Source organism: Protopterus annectens, chromosome 1.part2, assembly GCF_019279795.1.
Source record: "Protopterus annectens isolate FY-2018-M chromosome 1.part2, PAN1.0, whole genome shotgun sequence".
Taxonomy (NCBI): domain Eukaryota; kingdom Metazoa; phylum Chordata; order Ceratodontiformes; family Protopteridae; genus Protopterus; species Protopterus annectens.
The window spans coordinates 84277604-84295894 of NC_056727.1; positions in this window are offsets into that span (position 1 = coordinate 84277604).

Below are 18291 nucleotides of genomic sequence, written 5' to 3' on the forward strand. Positions count from 1 at the left end.
TTTTTCAAAAATATTTTTTTCCTGATGGTTTGTGTAGAAAATAATTAAAACGTGAAAAGAAAACTGTTTATGCAGTGACTTTACACAGCTTTTGTTCTGTGTAATCCATTTCTGTTCTAGTCCTACATCATGAACACTGACAGACGTCAAGAGATCCACAGCATAGAACACTAACAGAAATACAAGTAGTGTTAGAATCACTGTTTAATGAAGGGAAGGCTGGACAAGCTCTAAACCATGTGACTTTGTGTAAGTCAGTAATGCTGATTACTGTCAGCTGCACTAAAGGAAATCACCACCAAATTGCACTGAAACTTCAAAATCACTATAAAGTTTCCTGAGGACTTACTAGGTGCCATGTGGACAGCTAGTAACAGTTTCAAGCTTTTTTCCCAATAAACATCTTTATTAAATTATCATGTATGACATAGGCAATCTTACATTTATATAAATGAAAAACAAACAACAGTGACACCACTTTAGTTGCAAACATTGCACATCACAGACTCCATTGAAACAAGTGTAGTTGCAAACATTATACATCGCTTATAATCTATCCAGTCATTGTCAGTTAACCATCATATGGCTCATTCAAATCCTGTCTGTTAAACCTTTTTCCTTCTCTGCATATATTGTTCACACAATTCCCATTCTTTCCTATGTAGTTTGCTCCTTCCCTTTTCTAAAGATCCCAATTCCAGTTATCCCTGTTACTATATTCACTACTTCTAATAAAGTTGGTCTAGTCTTTGATTTCCATTTTGTAGTAGTTGCTTTTTTGGCAGCCACCATAATTATTTTCAACAAGCCTTTACTATGTCTAGGCAATTCCGATTTTGTAGCATAACTCAAAAAAATCATCTCCCCAGTCCATTCAATCTGCTCACCCAGCATTGCCGACAGAGCAGTCTGCAGGGAATCCTTAAAGTCTTCCAGGTCATTACAATCTCAAAAATATGTTCCCAGCCACCTCTTTCCTGCCTATCACAACTCCAACATTTGCTATCCAACTGAGGAAAAATTCTTTGGAGTCTACTTGGGGTAAAAAAACTTATGTAAAACACTTCCAGGCAATGATCATAACTCTTCCAGACTTTGTTGCATATTTTGGGGATACACATATACCCCCATTATCTCCTTGTGAATAGCTTATCCAATATGCCTTACCTCATCACTAAGTGATTTTGATCCATGAAAAAGGAGGTCATAGTCCCACTGTACTCATCCCTCATTAGACCCATTATAGAGTATAATGTCCCGTTTGGTATGTACCTCACAAGACATCTGCAACAGCTGGAAAGGCCACAGAAACACCTCACTAAAAGACTCACAGGCCTAAAGCAGATGCCATATGCTGACCATCTAAAAAAACTCCAGCTGTACTTTGTGGCATATCGTCTACTCAGAGGCGATCTCTGCTTAACATACAAGGCCATGTCAAACCCTGAGCTGATGGACGTGCTCCACTTAAAGAAATCCCAATCCCTCATGGCCACACGCTCCAGGGATCTAAACCTTGTCATCACAATGAACAAAACATGCTGGAGGGATAGTTTCCTGACCCAGAGACTCCCCATACTCTGGAATAGACTGCCCATACATGTCAAGCAGAGCGCCTCATTGGCCCTCTTCAAAAGGAACCTTGATGATTGGATGGGAGATAGGAAATTCACTCTGAGGATCATGTCAGTTGCCCTGCTAGACAGGGGTCCAGAAAAGTAAATATTGTGGGAATTAATATCCAGGGAATTGTTATGGCTAGGTTTGTATAGGCCCTAGGGCCAATAGCCTAGTACCAACCTATGAACCTATGAACCCAATCCTTTCTAAGCTCCTCTGATTGATTCTTATAGTTAACATGAAATATTTTATATGATCTATTAATTATTTCTTTTTTAATGGCAGCTTCCCTTTTTAGATTCTATTAAAAATTCTACCAGTGAAGGTCTTTCATTTAAGAACCCCCTATTTATTTTTCTTTGCCGATATTCTGATATCAATCCTTGATAGGGAAAAGCAATCTCTGACCTACAGTCCAAAGAAATTCTTGACTTCTTCCCATTCTAGTATCTTTCCCTTTCCAGTTATTTGCTCCCAATACCTTGGTTCCTTTGCCAGTTTTCTCCAATAAATTCCAGCCCCCTCTTTGCCTATTATCTGTATCCCTAACCACAGTCATCCCTATCAGCAGAATCTCTTTTCTTCATTCTTATGTTGGTTTAGTTTTTAGAATACTACCTGCTATTTTCTGAATATAATAGTCTGTATGACTTATGGTCCTTAAGAGTCTGCATCCAAAATTCCAATCTCTCCTTTGCTATGTCTAAGACCCTTAACTGCGTTGCTTTAAAATGCCCCCTAAAATTGGGTAATCCTAGTCTGCCTTGTTCTACCGGAAGAATCAGCTTATCCCACTTGACCCTTGCTGTTTTCCCTTCCTGGATAAAATACTTCAACTCTTTTTTTATTGATATTCACAGCTTCTCCTATGCTTGATAAAATACATCTGACCTGTGTATAAGACTAAAGGGACTAAAAACATTTTAATTGCTTGTATCTTAGTAGCTATATCCATATAACAAAGCTTCTAGTTTCTCAATTTTTGCATTATCTTCTGTTTAGTCTCTTCCCAGATATCCTTAGCTGCCACAACATAGTAATTTCTAATCCATACTCCTAAATACTTAATTTTCTCATGCCCCCATAAATATGGATACTGTTGGACCAATTTGTGTGTGGGTACATAATTTATCACTATTGCCTTTGTTATAGCTTCATTAATTTTGTATTCTGAAAAGATTTTAAACCATCTTAAAATATTCCACAACTCTGTAATGTCCCTTTCTTGTTTTTTCTTGTATAAAGTTATATCATGTGCAAATATAGCCAGCTTTTCCTCACTATTATACAAATTATATCCTTGAATTAGACCTTTCCTCTCTCCCCACCTTTTATTTTTTGTTTTACATTGCAGTGCATACATTGAAAACTGAATAAAGAAAATGAGAGAAGGGAGAAAAGAAAGAAAGAAAGAAAGAAAGAAAGAAAGAAAGAAAGAAAGAAAGAAAGAAAGAAAAATAAAAAAGCACCTGCTTATATTAGTATCCCCATTGTATTAAACAAACTGAGAAAAAGTCAAGTCTAATTGGTTTTGTCTTATCTTTAAAGCTCTCCCAGCTGGGAAAACCCTGATTACTTTCAGACAACATTATGTCCTAGCCAATTTTTCTTTTCTTTTTTCCCTTAGCCAATCCCCTTCTACCAGACTGTCTCCAGTTTCTCTTTATCAGATTGTCTCAATGGAGACCTGATACCCAGACAGCCAGTTTCTCTTTATCAGATTGTTTCCATGGAAACATGAAAATGATCTGCAGAACACATGCATTTGCTAGAAAAAAGCCTTATAATATTCCATATTCTATTTCATTTAATTGCTTTGTCTTAAAACTGATCAATCTAAAGTCCTTAATCCAGTCATTTCCTCATGCAAGAATGAGAAAAAGCACATTAATTTTAACTTTGTCATGCCTTTTTACCCAGGCTCTTTTTTATATTGCATTACCTATATTTCTTAAAACTGTATAAGAAGAAATAGAGAAGAGTGGGGAAAGATTAAAAAATTGGGTCTATATGATGCTATTGAATGGACTAAATAGCGATACTATCAAAATGGCAAAATAGCGAAGTCATGGAACATCGAAATTTTTCCCAAGAAAAAATTTGGCGGGCCATCTTTGGGACTTTCCCATTTCCTCCACTATGGTGCAATCTCAGAGTTGGTATATTTAAGTAGGGGGGTGTGGGGGGCACAAGCCCCCCCACTTAAATTTGTGTTTAAGTTTATTTTTTTTTTACAGAGCAGCAATTTTTTTCCCTGGAGAAAAAATTTGTTGTTCTGTTTATTCAATATTTTGTTTTGATATTATCGGTACGATGAAATAGCGTTCGCTATTTACATCATATGATAATATGATATAGATGCAAAAAAACAACAGCACCTATTTACAATTCCCATTACACTTTAGACTACCATGCAAAGAAAACCATGCACAACAACTATAGTACTATTAAGAAAATAAAATGTTTACTTACAGTTAGCTTTCTCTCCTCCCCTCTCTTCCCCTCCCCAAAGCATTTTTCCAAACATTAATGACATGAAGTAGGGCATATACTTTAGAGTCCCCCACAAGTCCAACAGATTTTGAAAAAGTCCAATCTTTCCAGATTTTCTTGTTCTGTCATATTTCACAAATATAATTATCGCATTGTAATCCCACAGTAAGTTACTGGTTTTATTACTGTTCTTCTCCATCGCCCAAATCTTGTCTCTGCTTCATTTCCAACATACTCTTGATTCTTCTAGTCAATGCTCATGCTCCCTTCCTCCTCTTTCATTGAAATACTGGAAAAGGTTTCACAGGTACAGTCTCTCTGTGGTCTTTATTACCAGAAAGACAAGAAGCAGAATCTACTTCTGTTTCACAGCTCACTTTTTGTTGGACAAATTTTTGTATTTCCTCCTTAGCATGCACTTCATCAAAAAATGATTTTGTCCCTCCAGGGAAAAATGCCTTAAAGACAGCTGGATACAGCAGTTTGAATCTCATACCTGACCTGCATCTTGACATGCCCTGAATCCATCTATCCATCCTCAACCACTTTTCCCATGTTGCACATGGGGTCAGAGTGTCACTTCTACAGTGACAATCATCTTGAGCCAAAGATTTACACTGCTGGGTGGCAAGTCTTGCCATGGTAGTTCATCCACACCACTCAATTGCACATGCACTCTCACCTATAACCAATTTAGTGTCCAGTCCACCTACTACCTATCTTTGGAATATGAGAGGAAACCAGAGCACCAAGAGGAAACCCATGTGACCACAGGTAGGACATACAGACTCCTCACAGAAGGCACACCAGCCGAGAATCAAACCAGAGAACCTCTTGCTGTGAGACAACAATGCTATCCGCTGCACCACTGCAGCCACCCACCCTGAATAGTGGAATGAATTTACGTCTCTTCTGCCTGGTGTACAATGAATAATCATGCTCCACAAACACTCTGCTGTCTCCCATTTTTAGTATTTTTATTCTTCTGCTGAAGTTTTGTCAGAATAAACTCCTTCTACTGGTAGGATTACATCTTTACTATTAGAGGTCTAGCTTGCCTTCTTACAGCTAGGTTTGGAGCATACATACAATGTGCCCTTTCAACTAACAACTCCTGCTGTGGAATACCAGTCTAGTTGCTTACTTGTGCTTTCATAAAATTAATTTTTCATGTATCTGTACACCCTTAAATATTCCCATCCTTGTCCACAATTCTTCTAGCACATGCTTGCCTCTAACATTCTGACCCTCTGCCTGACACTTTACCTTAATCTTCCCTAAAAAAAAAAAAAAAGCCATAATCTTCACCATTACTTTTATTTAGTGTTGCCTATCCAGTACATGTTTTTATTATTGTATCTACCTCTCTGTATTTATTTAGTAATCATTACTTATTTACTATGTGCTTTAATACGTGCTATGGTTTTGTTCATGTATATTGTCTTAACCTTCATGGATAATTTGGAGCTTTGCCTTAATTTTCATGCATCATTTGAAGCTTTTCTCCTTTGGCATTCACTGAAAATGGATTCCTGACCCACTTGGACTTTCCCTGATAAACAAATGTTAAATAAATAAAATAAAATAAAATAATGCAGTCTGTTCCTTCCAGCTTCTCTGCTATAGCTGGAAATCTCAGGTTTTCCCTATGTGCTCTGTCCCCTAATTCTATTATTTTTTTAAACATCTCTTCCTGAACAGTTTCATATTCAGCCAGCCTTTTCTTCACTTCAGCATCTGGTTTTTGCAGCTTTATCATCTCATCTGAATATCTGTTTAAAGCTTCTTCCATTTTTTCCAGCCTTTTCTTCTTTGTGTTGATATACTTCATTAGTGTTTTGTTTATTTTAACTAGGTCTGTATGCAGTTGTCTTATATCCTCCTGGAGGTTGCTGGAAGACATGTCTGAAGGTTAAATTCCTTTTTTGCTGAACAGCTGCAGAACTTTCCCCAGTTGGTGTTTCTTCCTTACTTTTCTAGCTGAATTGTTTCTGTATTTCTTTATTCTCAGCACCCATGTAGTGCACTTACTAGTCAGTTACTGAAATTTATTCATAAACACAATTCTACTGGCCTTCTCTGCTGAGTTTCTGTTTTCACATTGGAAGAGATAAAAGCAAACTGTTACTCAATTTTCAGCCATCTTGGAAGTCAATAATGGTTTCAAGCTTTGTTCAAGTTTTCTTATACTAAGTATTTCATTTTCTAATGAGATTCTTATGTGCCAAATCTGGGGCTTTGCTTATCTCCCCTGCCATGTAAACCCTCCACCTGTGGCTTTCCTTTGCAATGGCTACTTAACCCACCTCCCTCATTAATTAGAGTATATTTTAATTCTCTGGACTGTTGGCTTGATAACACTGAGAGTTGTGAGAGCAGCTTGTTTCTTTACGCCTGTTTCCTGTCATTAGACACTCCCATTCTACTCTTGCCACATAATATAAATTAACAAAAGAGATGAGCAGTACAGTTAAGGAAATGTTCACATATTTTTGTAAATTTTATCCACACTGGCTGATGATTTCAAGAAACTTGTGCACTGTAATGTTCTATCCTCCTCTGGGCCACTGCAGACTGATGCATTCTTCAATGCCTACGCCAGAAAGGTCTTCCATTTTCAAGAAGGAAAACTTTTAGAATTACTGAATTATACATTACCCTGTAATCAGAGGAGAATAGCAGATACATTGACAGCTGACCTGTTTCAGTATGCCCTAATCTCCTGCATTTGTGTTGACATTACTAGAAATGTGCACATGCAGGTATTGGGAAGGAGTAGCCCTCAACTCAGCTCCTCAATTACCTTCCCACGTCATTAACTGCTGATACTTCAAGCACCTGCATCTAACCTGCAGTGGGCTAAATAATTTCAGGTAAACACTTGCATGACCTACAACCTCTCCTCAGAGAGAATCAAGTGGACAGACAACTTATCTTTCATTGCCCACCTTGAGATGGTACACTAGCACTTAGCTAGTCAAATCCTGGCTGTCTGACCTGTAATCAGGTTTTATCCAGCAGTACCATGAAGCTGACAGTTAATGAAATAATTATTAAAAGAATAAAAGAACTCTTGCACAAGCTCAAAAAAGAGGCTACTTCTAAGTAGAACTGATATAAAACCCCATTCTGAGTAATGAGTAGAAAGGGAAGAGAAAATAGTATATTGCATGTTATGCCTTGATTATGTTATCAAGAGAAGGGTGAAAACAGTACTGAATAGCCCACGAGTAATGGAATGTTGGTCAGGCTCAGATTCAGTTTTTTATTGATTTTGTAATTCTCATATTTTATATATTTATTTTTTGAGATGTGCATGAAAGAACAAATAATCTAAGCAGTTCCCCTTTAAACTATATTAAAATTATTCAGTAAAGACAATGATATAAATGTCTTATCAAATGCCAAGAGTTTTTATTTTTTTGCATGTAGACTGTAAAAATGTCATGATCTGAACATTTTTATGATGTTCCTTGTAATAAAAGTTGTTGATATTATAAAAAGAAAATAAGATACAGTAATTTAAGTAAACATCTGAAAATACATATAACCGTGTTATGGGAGAACTGGCAGAAATAACTGCAGAAACAAACAGAGCTGGAAAAGTGGAAGGAATCAATCCAAATAACTGAAAACACCTCTGGGGATCTAGGTCATCTCAATGACAAACAGTCTGAATGTCTTTTCAGATGAAACATTGTGTTCAAAATGGCATTCGGACTATTTTGAAATTAACTATTTTTTGATAGGATGAATATTGGCACTTGGTAATGGTCACTGATGATACAACACCCTAATCACATATATAAAATGGGAAAAACAGGGGTTAATGTCGATGTCAATGGGACCCCACACATACACCAACTATACTCCCATGTAGCTGCATGCTGATAATTAATATAATCTGTTCAATGTTGTAGGAGTTGCAGACCTATAGCCCCATTACCTATGCTAATATCCTCAATCTCTGTGAACATTACAGTGGAAGGTTGAGAGAATGTTTTGCTAATGGCAACATAATGAAAGGTGTATATGAATATTTAGTTGTTGAAAATCCTATAGTTCTTAGTTTACAAGGGATGCCAAAAATAGACAAACATCCTACTACCCCTCCATTTTGCCCTGTACTGGCAGGGTGGATCATAAAACCGGCATCAATCTACTTAGAACATATTTTAAATCCAGTACTGAGAAATTATAAATATGTTTTAAGTGATACTAACCAGTTCTGTTGTGATTTGCATGAACATACTAAAATCTATCTAGTAATGATGAATACTATATGATTATGAAAGATATCAAGTCACGTTTTACTGAGATACCAAAGACTCATGGAATGGAGATGCTTAAAATGTTTTTTAGTGAGTCATAGTACATATAATTTGAATTTTATAGGATTATTATATTTTTTACTTGAAGGTGTATTGGAATACAATGCATGCATCTTTAATGATAAATATTATTTGCAGACTGCTGGCGTAGCTATGGGCACATCTTGTGCCAATAGCTACTCCAGTGGTAATGGGCCAATGGGAAACAAGTGCAATTATTCCCTCTGAATACTTTGAGGAAGTACAGTTATTTTGTCATTTTATTTACAACATTTTTATTTTATGGAAAGGTACTTTTGAGTGATTAAATATGTTTTTCAGTAATATAGAACACAGCTCATCCTTTTTATATTTCTCTATGTATAGTTATAAGAAAGAAATAGAGTTTTTAGATGTGAAGGTATGCAGGGATAGTGATGGTGCATTTTATACCAAATTATATAGAAATGAGTGTCAAAGATTTTCATTGCTTCACCGTTCTAGCATGTACGCATCACATTTTTAATAATGTGATCTCAGGAAAACTAATGTGTACATCTAGGTTGGATGTTAAAGATGGGATTTTATTCATGATTTAAAAGAATTTGAAATGAAATTTAAAGCCAGAGGGTATAAACAGAATGATATGACATCAGCTAGGTTGAAGGTTATTAATATGTGAAGGAATAGAGGTCAAACATAATTTTTATCTGATCACTTTCAAAATTATCAAATTGAATCTGAGAAAATTAACAAAAAAAATAACTTATTAATTGTACTCATTGTTAATGGCTCAGATACAAGGGAATTGAAATATATTATACATAGACATTGGAATTTACTTAGTAGCGATCGAATGCTATCTAATATAGTAGGAGATAGACCAAGATTTCGCTATAAAAATAATAACTCACTAAAAAGGATGTTATGTTATCCTAAAGGTGAGAAAATCCAAATTAGTTATATGAATATGGTGAGAGGGATGATAGGGGTACAAAGAAGTGCTATAATTGTGCATATTGCCAATATAGTGATACAACAGGGAAATTTATAAATCCAGATATGAAGAAAGAATATAAGTTTTGTATTAATGCTGATTATAATACTAAAAATGTTGTCTGTTTGGCGTATTGCACATGTTGCACTGCTTATTACATTGGGAAATCTAATAGGAGGCTAAGGGAGAGAATACGTGATCATATATAAAAAGGAGATCTTCAGTGCAATTGCCAAACATGTATTATTCAAAGGTAGCCCACATGGTTTTAAATGTATGGTAAAAGATGTCATGCAAGAGAATATTCACATGGGGGATATAGTAAATATAATACTGAAAATAGTGAGATAAAATGGATTTTGTGATTAAGGGTGCATGCTGGAAAAGTGATAAACATTTATTTCTGACTGAAACCTGTGCTTAAGCAACATAGATTAAGGCGTTAAGTAAATGAGATGTTCAGATATACGAAGTTTCCCTTTGTTGCCTAGCTATTGTAAATTGATGTTTGCTGATGATTGGTGAGTTTGAATTGCATTTCATTATATAAGTATTGCAACTGGTGTTTGTTATAGTCTGAAGAAGTGATATCAATCGCAGAAGTGCTTACCATAATAAATATGTTTTAACGGCAGTTGTTTAAGGTTATTTTTGAGTATTTAAAGTATGTAACCATGTTTTGGTGTTTTGGATCTCTCATACTATAATATATAATCTGTTCTATAGTTACTGTGCTCCTGGAGAAATGGATATGTCCCTAAGTGTGATCTCCACTGACCAATGTTCAGTTTTGACTGGAAGTTCATTTTTCAGAAATAGCAGTGGCACATAACCTACAGCTGCTACCTGTAATATGAAGGCATGCATGAAAATAGCAGAGTGTTTTCTACCTCCCAGCAAACTTTGTCTTAAGATCAAGAATGGAGGAAACCTAGTGGTTAAGGAATTGGTTGTTGCATTTTCTGTGACTGTCCAGCAGTAACACAATTTTTAAAAATGTTTTGTGCATACTTTAAGAGACACCGATAAAAGCTACCATTCCTTCCCTCCATGTCACAGTGCAAAGAGTGTACAGTGGGGCTATAAAGAGGCATGTAGGCACAACAAGACCAACTGAAGGAAGACAACCAGCTGAGGAAAGGGTACAAATAATGAACAATGGTCATGTGATATGGGTGATGCAGATTACATAGTAATTATGGTACTTAGAAGAATGATTAGCTCAATGAAAGCAGATGCACAAGCGATAGAAGACAGACTACATGTAGCCACTCTGTGACTAGGCTGTCAAGACTGTAAGGGAAATAAATACAAATGGCAGGCTCCAAAATTCTCTAACACAGTAAGAGTAGTGTGATAAAGATTATTACTTTGGGGTGGGGGGGGTGACTTGAACAAGTGTTTATGCCTATTCTGTGGAGTGAAGTTGTCTGAGACAGCTTAATGCTAGAAGTTAGTCAACTTATTGGCATGCAGATTTAAAGACTTGAATAAAGAAATGGAAATGTGTATCATAAATTCACACAAAAGAGTCAAAATTAGTTTATAAATCAAAGGATCTGTATATGAAATGTAAAGCAAGCTGAGTGTGAAAACAGGGTGACAAGAATTGGTAGCCACAAATAGGTAAGATGGTTATCAAAGAAAAACCTGTGTATCTAAGTTGTGGATATAAGCAGAAACAGAGAGTTTGCCCAGCATAAAAGAATACCTGCAGAATATATTGAAATATCAAATGTTTTGCTAAAATGTGTAGATATAGTTGGAAAAGTGCCTTTGGCAGGTGTAATTCTTTCTAAGTAGCTAATGAAAGTGGTGAGGTCAATTCTTGTAAATATAGTACAAGCTCAGCAACTGAAAAATATACAGTGTGTTTATTCAACCAAGGTATAATCAGTAAAGAAGGAATGTACCTTAAAGGAGAGAAAAAGCATACATATTGCAAAAGTGGAAATCACCTGTAAGGCATGTTGTTAATTAATGAAGACAGTATCAAATTTAAGTTACACAAGAGCAGCCTGCAATATATTAGAGTTAGTGTAAGACTCTGAAAGTGAAAGATAAGTTGTGTACTTCCACATTTACTTTGTTGTCAGCTTTATGTCATAGATTCAATCCTGGAGACTAACAGAACTTAAATGTCTGCAGAAAAACAAGTTTCACAAGGTTTCGTTTCATATAGTAACAGTTTCTAAAACTGTTGAGAATGTTCAAGTGATGATGATGAGGATAAAATACATTGCATTGTTGGATGACATTTACCTGTTTTGGCAAGTGAGGCTTGAATGTAGAACTTTCAACATATGCCCACCAGATAATATCAATTTGTGCAGATGCTGTTTGGAGTCTTGTCAGCCCTAGGTATCTTCCAGAGAACCATCACCCAATCAGATACTTTACTTGTAGTACCACTTGGATTACTTTTTTGGAAAAAATATCTCCTGGAATTCATTTTATATCAGATATGACATATCAGAAATATTCAGCTAAGCAAACATAATATTCAGTTAGAAAAAAAATAAGTATTTTTTTACAAAATCATGCAATAAAATGCACAGGGTACATCAAGTTATATTTCTGCATTTTTGAAACAGTTGAAGGATGTCAAGAAGTGAGATATTTAGAAAATATTTCAGATTGCAGATAATAGTATTTTGCAGATTATTTTGAAATATATTGAAGAATTGGATAGAATAGCACTATCACTTTTAAATGTGAGCTGAAACCATAGTGACTGGCCTTATGAATAGTCAAAGCAGTCTACCACCTGAGAATGTGTTCTGCTATGGGTAATTTTTTACTATTTGTTTATTTATTTATTCATTTATTCATTCAATCATTCATTTTTCCTAAAGTAAAGAAAAGTGCCATGTATTTTTTAAGAATATAAATAATTAAATACATGGCATGCAGCACTCCTAATAAAATATTTACAAAACATAGTGGGAGTAAATTGTTGCAAACAAGGCCATTCAATTTCTTGGCCATCTGCTCTCTCCTGCCCATAATCTATCTGGACAACAAATCAGGTAGATTGTGGTTGGGACAGAACAGGAAGTCAACAAATATGAATCTGCAGTAGTTTTTGTTTCTGTTAAACACAGGTGATTGGATATTGTGTGTGGCTAGTTAGCTGTAGGGCCATAGTTCCCAACTGTCCCTGATTTTGCAGAACATCCATGATTTTTTCTTCTTTTTTTCAAATGTTTCTTTTATTTTTCATAATAGAAAACAATGCATACAGAAAAATAGAGAACATTGCAATTATGAACATTAAAATAAAACATTGAATTATCACAGGTTGTTGTGGATATGAAGACAATTTAGCAATGGTACATAAAAAGAAAGGAAAAAAGGAAAAAGAAGGCATTGTAATCAATCTAACCAAAAACACTTATATACAGTATTTACAAAATAATATGCTACCAATCCTCTACAGAGACATTAAGGAGAGGAGGAAAGATAAAATTAATTGAGTTGGCAGTGGATCTCCAGTTAATAATAGGGATAAGGATACGTATTACACTAAATGCAGGAATAGGGAATTATTCGCTCAAGATTAAATCAATAAGATGTTTCCATAATTTGCTAAAATAGGCTCTCTTCTTGGGACCCTTTATAATGAACTTATGAGCTGAAATGTGTTTGTAAGCCATCTCTTTGAAACCCCTCCAACAAAGTCTGGTGCGATCCATCCAGTTGTTTGTGATGTATAATTTAATAAGGGAACAGAGAATAATTAAAATGTGAAGTTGTAGTTTAGACAACTTAGAGGGGGGGATATGTAGAATGGCTGTTTCCCATGAAAGTGTGGAGTTATAGTAACCCATTTTTTGCAGACGGACTTTTAAAGAGCACCAGAGTTTGTGAGAGTGGTTGCAGTACCACATAATGTGTAGTAGATCAGCTCTCGGATAGGGACAACAAGTACATGAGGGGGATAGATTGGAGTTAAATTTATTAAGTGTTACAGGAGTGTAGTAAGAGTCATTGTTCAACATCAGTTGGGTATATAAGAGTTTTTTGAAGAGGGAGAGGTCTAAAGTAGATTTTATGGCTGAGAGTTTTTGATCCTCTGTAATAGGGGAGCCAAGGTTATTCCAATAGTTGGAGAAAAGACAATTCGATTTGTATAGCAAGGCATTCAATAGTTTGTAAGAGGATGAAATTGTTTGTTTAGGGCTCGAGATTGCAGAAATGATTTCACCTAGTTTGTTGATTTCCTGAAGATTGGGAGAGAGATTGATAGGTTGTGCAAGTATAATATCTCTTTGTTGCCGGAGAATAACTGTGTATTTGTTATTGGTCCCAAGAATTAACTGTAGCTCGGCAAGGGTTTTAGTCCTATATTTGAGGATATCCCATATATTAAGATCCTTGATGAGAGGAAATTCAGTGAGGTCAAACATTTTATTATTGATGTTGAGATTTGGATTATGGTGTAGTGGTTGGAGAAGGGATAAGATATTTTCAAGGTTGATGTCTTTAATCAGTTTTTGGAAAAGCCTGATTTTGTGTTTCAGGGATTAAGCTAGTTTACAGTTGGTCATGGAAGTAGTGTATAGAAAGGGGATAGCCTGTGGGTTAATTTTGTTAGAGATAATATGGTGATGCCAAATTTTCATCCAGGATGGATAGTGAGTATGAGCTTTATTGTTAATATTTGAGATAGACCAGACCCTATTAGAGCAGATGATCTTGTAGTAAAGTTGAAAATTTGGAAGGCCTAGCCCTCCTTTCTCCTTAGGGTAGATTAACTTGGAGTAAGAGATCCTGACTGACTTAGGAAACCAGATGAACTTGGCTAGATCTTTGTTAATTTTGGAGAAAAAATTATTAGGGACCAACATATCAGAAGCATTGAATTGATATAGGAGTCTGGGTAGAATATTCATTTTCACTATTGCTACTTTGGATAAGAACACTAGGTTCAGGAGTTTCCATCTTTGTAGATCTTGATGTATACTAGACCATGTTTTTAGTAGGTTATTTTGAAGCATGGAAGCTTGGTTATGTTCAAAGTGAATACCAAGATATTTAAGGTTATATGGAAAGAAGACTCAGGAAAATAGAAAGATTTATGGGCATTAGGGTTGATTGGGAAAATATGTGATTTTTTATTATTAATTTGGTATTCTGAGGCAATAGAGAAGTTCCTGACGGCGTTTAAAATTTTAGGTAGATCTGAATTGGGAAATTGAAAGTATAGATTTAGGTCATCGGTGAAAGCCGATAATGCAACTTGAGTATTTAAGATTTTAGGAATAGAGTGGTGTGAATTTTGTGTGATATATAAAAAAAAGGGCTCAATAAAAATGTTAAAAAGAAAGGTGGAAAGTGGGCACCCCTGCCTTGTTCCATTGGTGATCAGTATTGGACTGGATCTCTGTTTATGTATAGGTATGTGTGTGAGTTTGTATAGAGTATTCTGATCATATCAGAGAAGGTTTTAGGCATATTAAAATGAGACAGGGTAGCAAACAAAAGTCCCAATTAACTCTGTCAAAAGCTTTTGATGCATCCAGGGTTAAGGTGTATATCGGGTTTTTATCTTTTTTTGTAAATTGTATTAGGGAATCCAATGTTAAGGTGTTGTCCCATGTGTGTCTATTGCTCATAAAACCAGCTTGGTCAGGGGATATTAAGGATGGGAGTATCTTTTGGAGTCTATTAGCTAGAATAGCAGCAAAAATTTTAATGTCAACGTTTATTAACGAGATTGGTCTATAATTGTGGGGGTCTGCTTTATCTTGTTTGTTTTTTAATAACAAGATAGTTTTTGAATTGTTCCAATGAAGGTCAGTAATACCCTTATTTATAATAAAGTTGAAGACTTTCAATAGAATAGAGGAGATTTTTGAGCCAAAAACTTTGAAGAAGTTAGTGGTAAAGCCATCTGGGCCCGGGGATTTGCCTACTTTAAGGTTATTTATGACGTTTTGAATTTCTTGAATGTCGAGCGGGGCAAATAAAAGGGAGACTTGGTTTGCTTTAAGAGAGGGAAAATTAATGGAGTTGAGAAAGGTCTCCATCTGTGGTTTAAGAGTGTTGCGTTAATTTCTACTATAAATATCTGAATATAGTTCATAAAATATTTGGATTATTTCAGTATCTGATTTCTAGATTTTACCCTGGTAATGGAGAGTGGAGATTCTAGGAGCACCATTATTGTTTTTTAGTATTCTTGCCAGTGTTCTTGAGGGAATTTATGCCCATTCAGAGTATGTTGCTATAAATTTTTGTTCCTGCAGGGAGTAGTTATGTGAGTGAAGTTCAAAAAAATCTTTACGTGTTGTATTGATCAGTTCATCTATTTTTGGGTCAGAGAACAGTCTCTGTTTTTTTTCTAAAGAAGAAAGTTTTAAGGACAAATTAGTTTCTTTTTTTGTTGAGTTTTTTAAGAAAGGAAGCTTTATTAATCAAAAAAACCTCTCAATTCAGCTTTGCAAGCCACCCATTGGATGTGTGGTGGAATTTGGGACTTTTTAAGATTAATGTCTAGATCAGATAGCATGTTATTAATTTTATTTAGTATATCCTTGTTATTTAGTAAATTATTGTTAAGGGTCCAGTTAGCGAAGGTAAATGTAGGGGTAGTAAATCTAATTTTGAGTGAGATTTTTGCATGATCTGAAAGAAATCGGGGTTCAATATTGAAAGCATTTTTAAATTTAGATAGAGGGTCTGAAATTAGAAAGAAGTCTAGACGTGACCAGGATTTACAGCAGTTAGAGTAGAAAGTATATAAATTCTCTTTGGTCAAGATATTACTAAAAGCAATAGTGTCAATAAGATTAAAATCTGAGGTAAGTTCCTCTAGGGCTATAGAAGCTTGGAAGTTATAAGAGGAAGAGTTACTGGTGCGGTCTAAGCTAGGATCTATTACAGCATTCCAGTCCCCACCTATTATGAACAAGTAGTTTGGAAATGAATTTAGTATATTATACATTTCTAAAATAAAGGTTTGTTGTTGAGAGCATGGTCTATATAGATTCAAAAAAAGAACTGGTTTGGAGGAGTCTGGGAGCATAGATGTGAAGTAACACCAGCTACCATTTATATCAGATTTAAACTCATTAATAGCTTCCTGGAACTGTTTCTTAATTATAATGGCCACCCCCTTCAAATTTGATCTATCACTGGCACTTATTATGGACCTAACCCATTTTCTGTTGTTTTCTTTCTCCCAATCTTCTTTAGACAGGTGTGTTTCCTGAACAAAACAGATACTAGCCTGGGATTTAAAAACAAGGTGGAGTAGCAATTTTTTTTAGCAGTATTTTGTAAGCCTTTAATATTCCAAGAGTCAACAGACCAACTCATGCAGGTTAACACTAAGCAGGGTGTAAGGAAATGTTATATATTTGGATTAGATATGGAAAGGTTAATGAGTGTTAAAAAGAATCTGCACTATAATTGCAGTAGAAAGGGGAATTGGAGAACCACATCAAACCTGGGTTTGTAAAAAGTTTAAATGTAAAGGAAAAGGTAGCAAAGTACTCCTTCTGACTCACCCCAGTGCCTACCCACCCAAACCCCTTAGGTGAAGAAGTACAAAACCAAACATGTAATAAACATAACATTTCTATACATATGTGCAAAGAAAATCTCATCCAAAAGATCATCAGACTAGATCCCTACTACAGTGCACAGAAAGCATCCATAAATGAAAAGTAATCCTACTAGTATGTCAAATTGCTATGACACGATGTAAATTAACATATAGTTACAAGCCTGTTCACTTAATCTTAATGCGTATGATAAATGAGGATCTATGAAACCCATGGAAAACAGATTTTATACAATTAAGAACAACTCTTATAGAATCACAAACAAAACAGGTAATGTGTAGGACTGGTACACAAACAAAACCTCATGGAGCTTATCATATACAAAAACATGTTACTGGTGTATATAACAGTATAGCAGAAGTTGTAAAAGTTTAAGGAGCTGAACAATATAGATATTTGTGATGTAGTTGGGCAAAAAAGTATTTACACTGATCAGGCTCTAATAATAACAGAACTGATTTAAATCTATGAATCTTGTTACATTTCTGTACCCCTCCCTCCCATCTGTGTTAAACAATTACTAGGTATAAGGACTTCTGATTGATATTTGAGTAGTCTTTGTACCCCCTTCTCAACTGTTTTCTGCATGTTTAATTATATCATTAAATTACTTTGCAGCCTTATGTCTGATTCTGTGGCCACCTTACCCCTGTTGGCATCTTACACATGAATATTTCCTTTAATTCCCATCTCAGAATATATAATTACATATCTGTAATCTTCAGCCATTTCAGTAAAACAGGATATCAGTGTTGCAATATGTGTAAGTGATTTCACACTGGCTACCTTAGATGTTTGTGACCATTTAGTGATTACTACAGTTGATCAGACTTTGCTATGTTTGTTTGTTTAAGCATGTTGAACACAAAATTATTCATCTTGAACAAAGGGAGGTTTATCAGACTAAAACAATCCCCGCTCAGCGTAACTAGAGTGTCCCTATTGCAGAAAATGCTTTTTGAGCTAAAATGTTTAAGCAGGACAATAATTTTGTATGCAGGAACAGTATACTACATAAAGAGCTGTAAGCGCGATTAGTAGAGATCAAACCTAATGAGCGTGCACTCCTGAGAGTCCCCAGCTAAAGATATCCTAGTGGGAACCTCGCGCTGTACATAAGTTCCTTGCTTGACACGTGGATCTGCTCTAGGAAGGAAAAAAACATTTTAAACATCTTTAACCATAATAAAAGAACTGTATTGGAGCTGAATTAGTGAGCGGAGTTGTCAATGAAGCATCCGGTGAGTAAACAGAGTTTATAGGAAGTTCATCTGCTAAAACGCTTGTATTAGTATTTTAT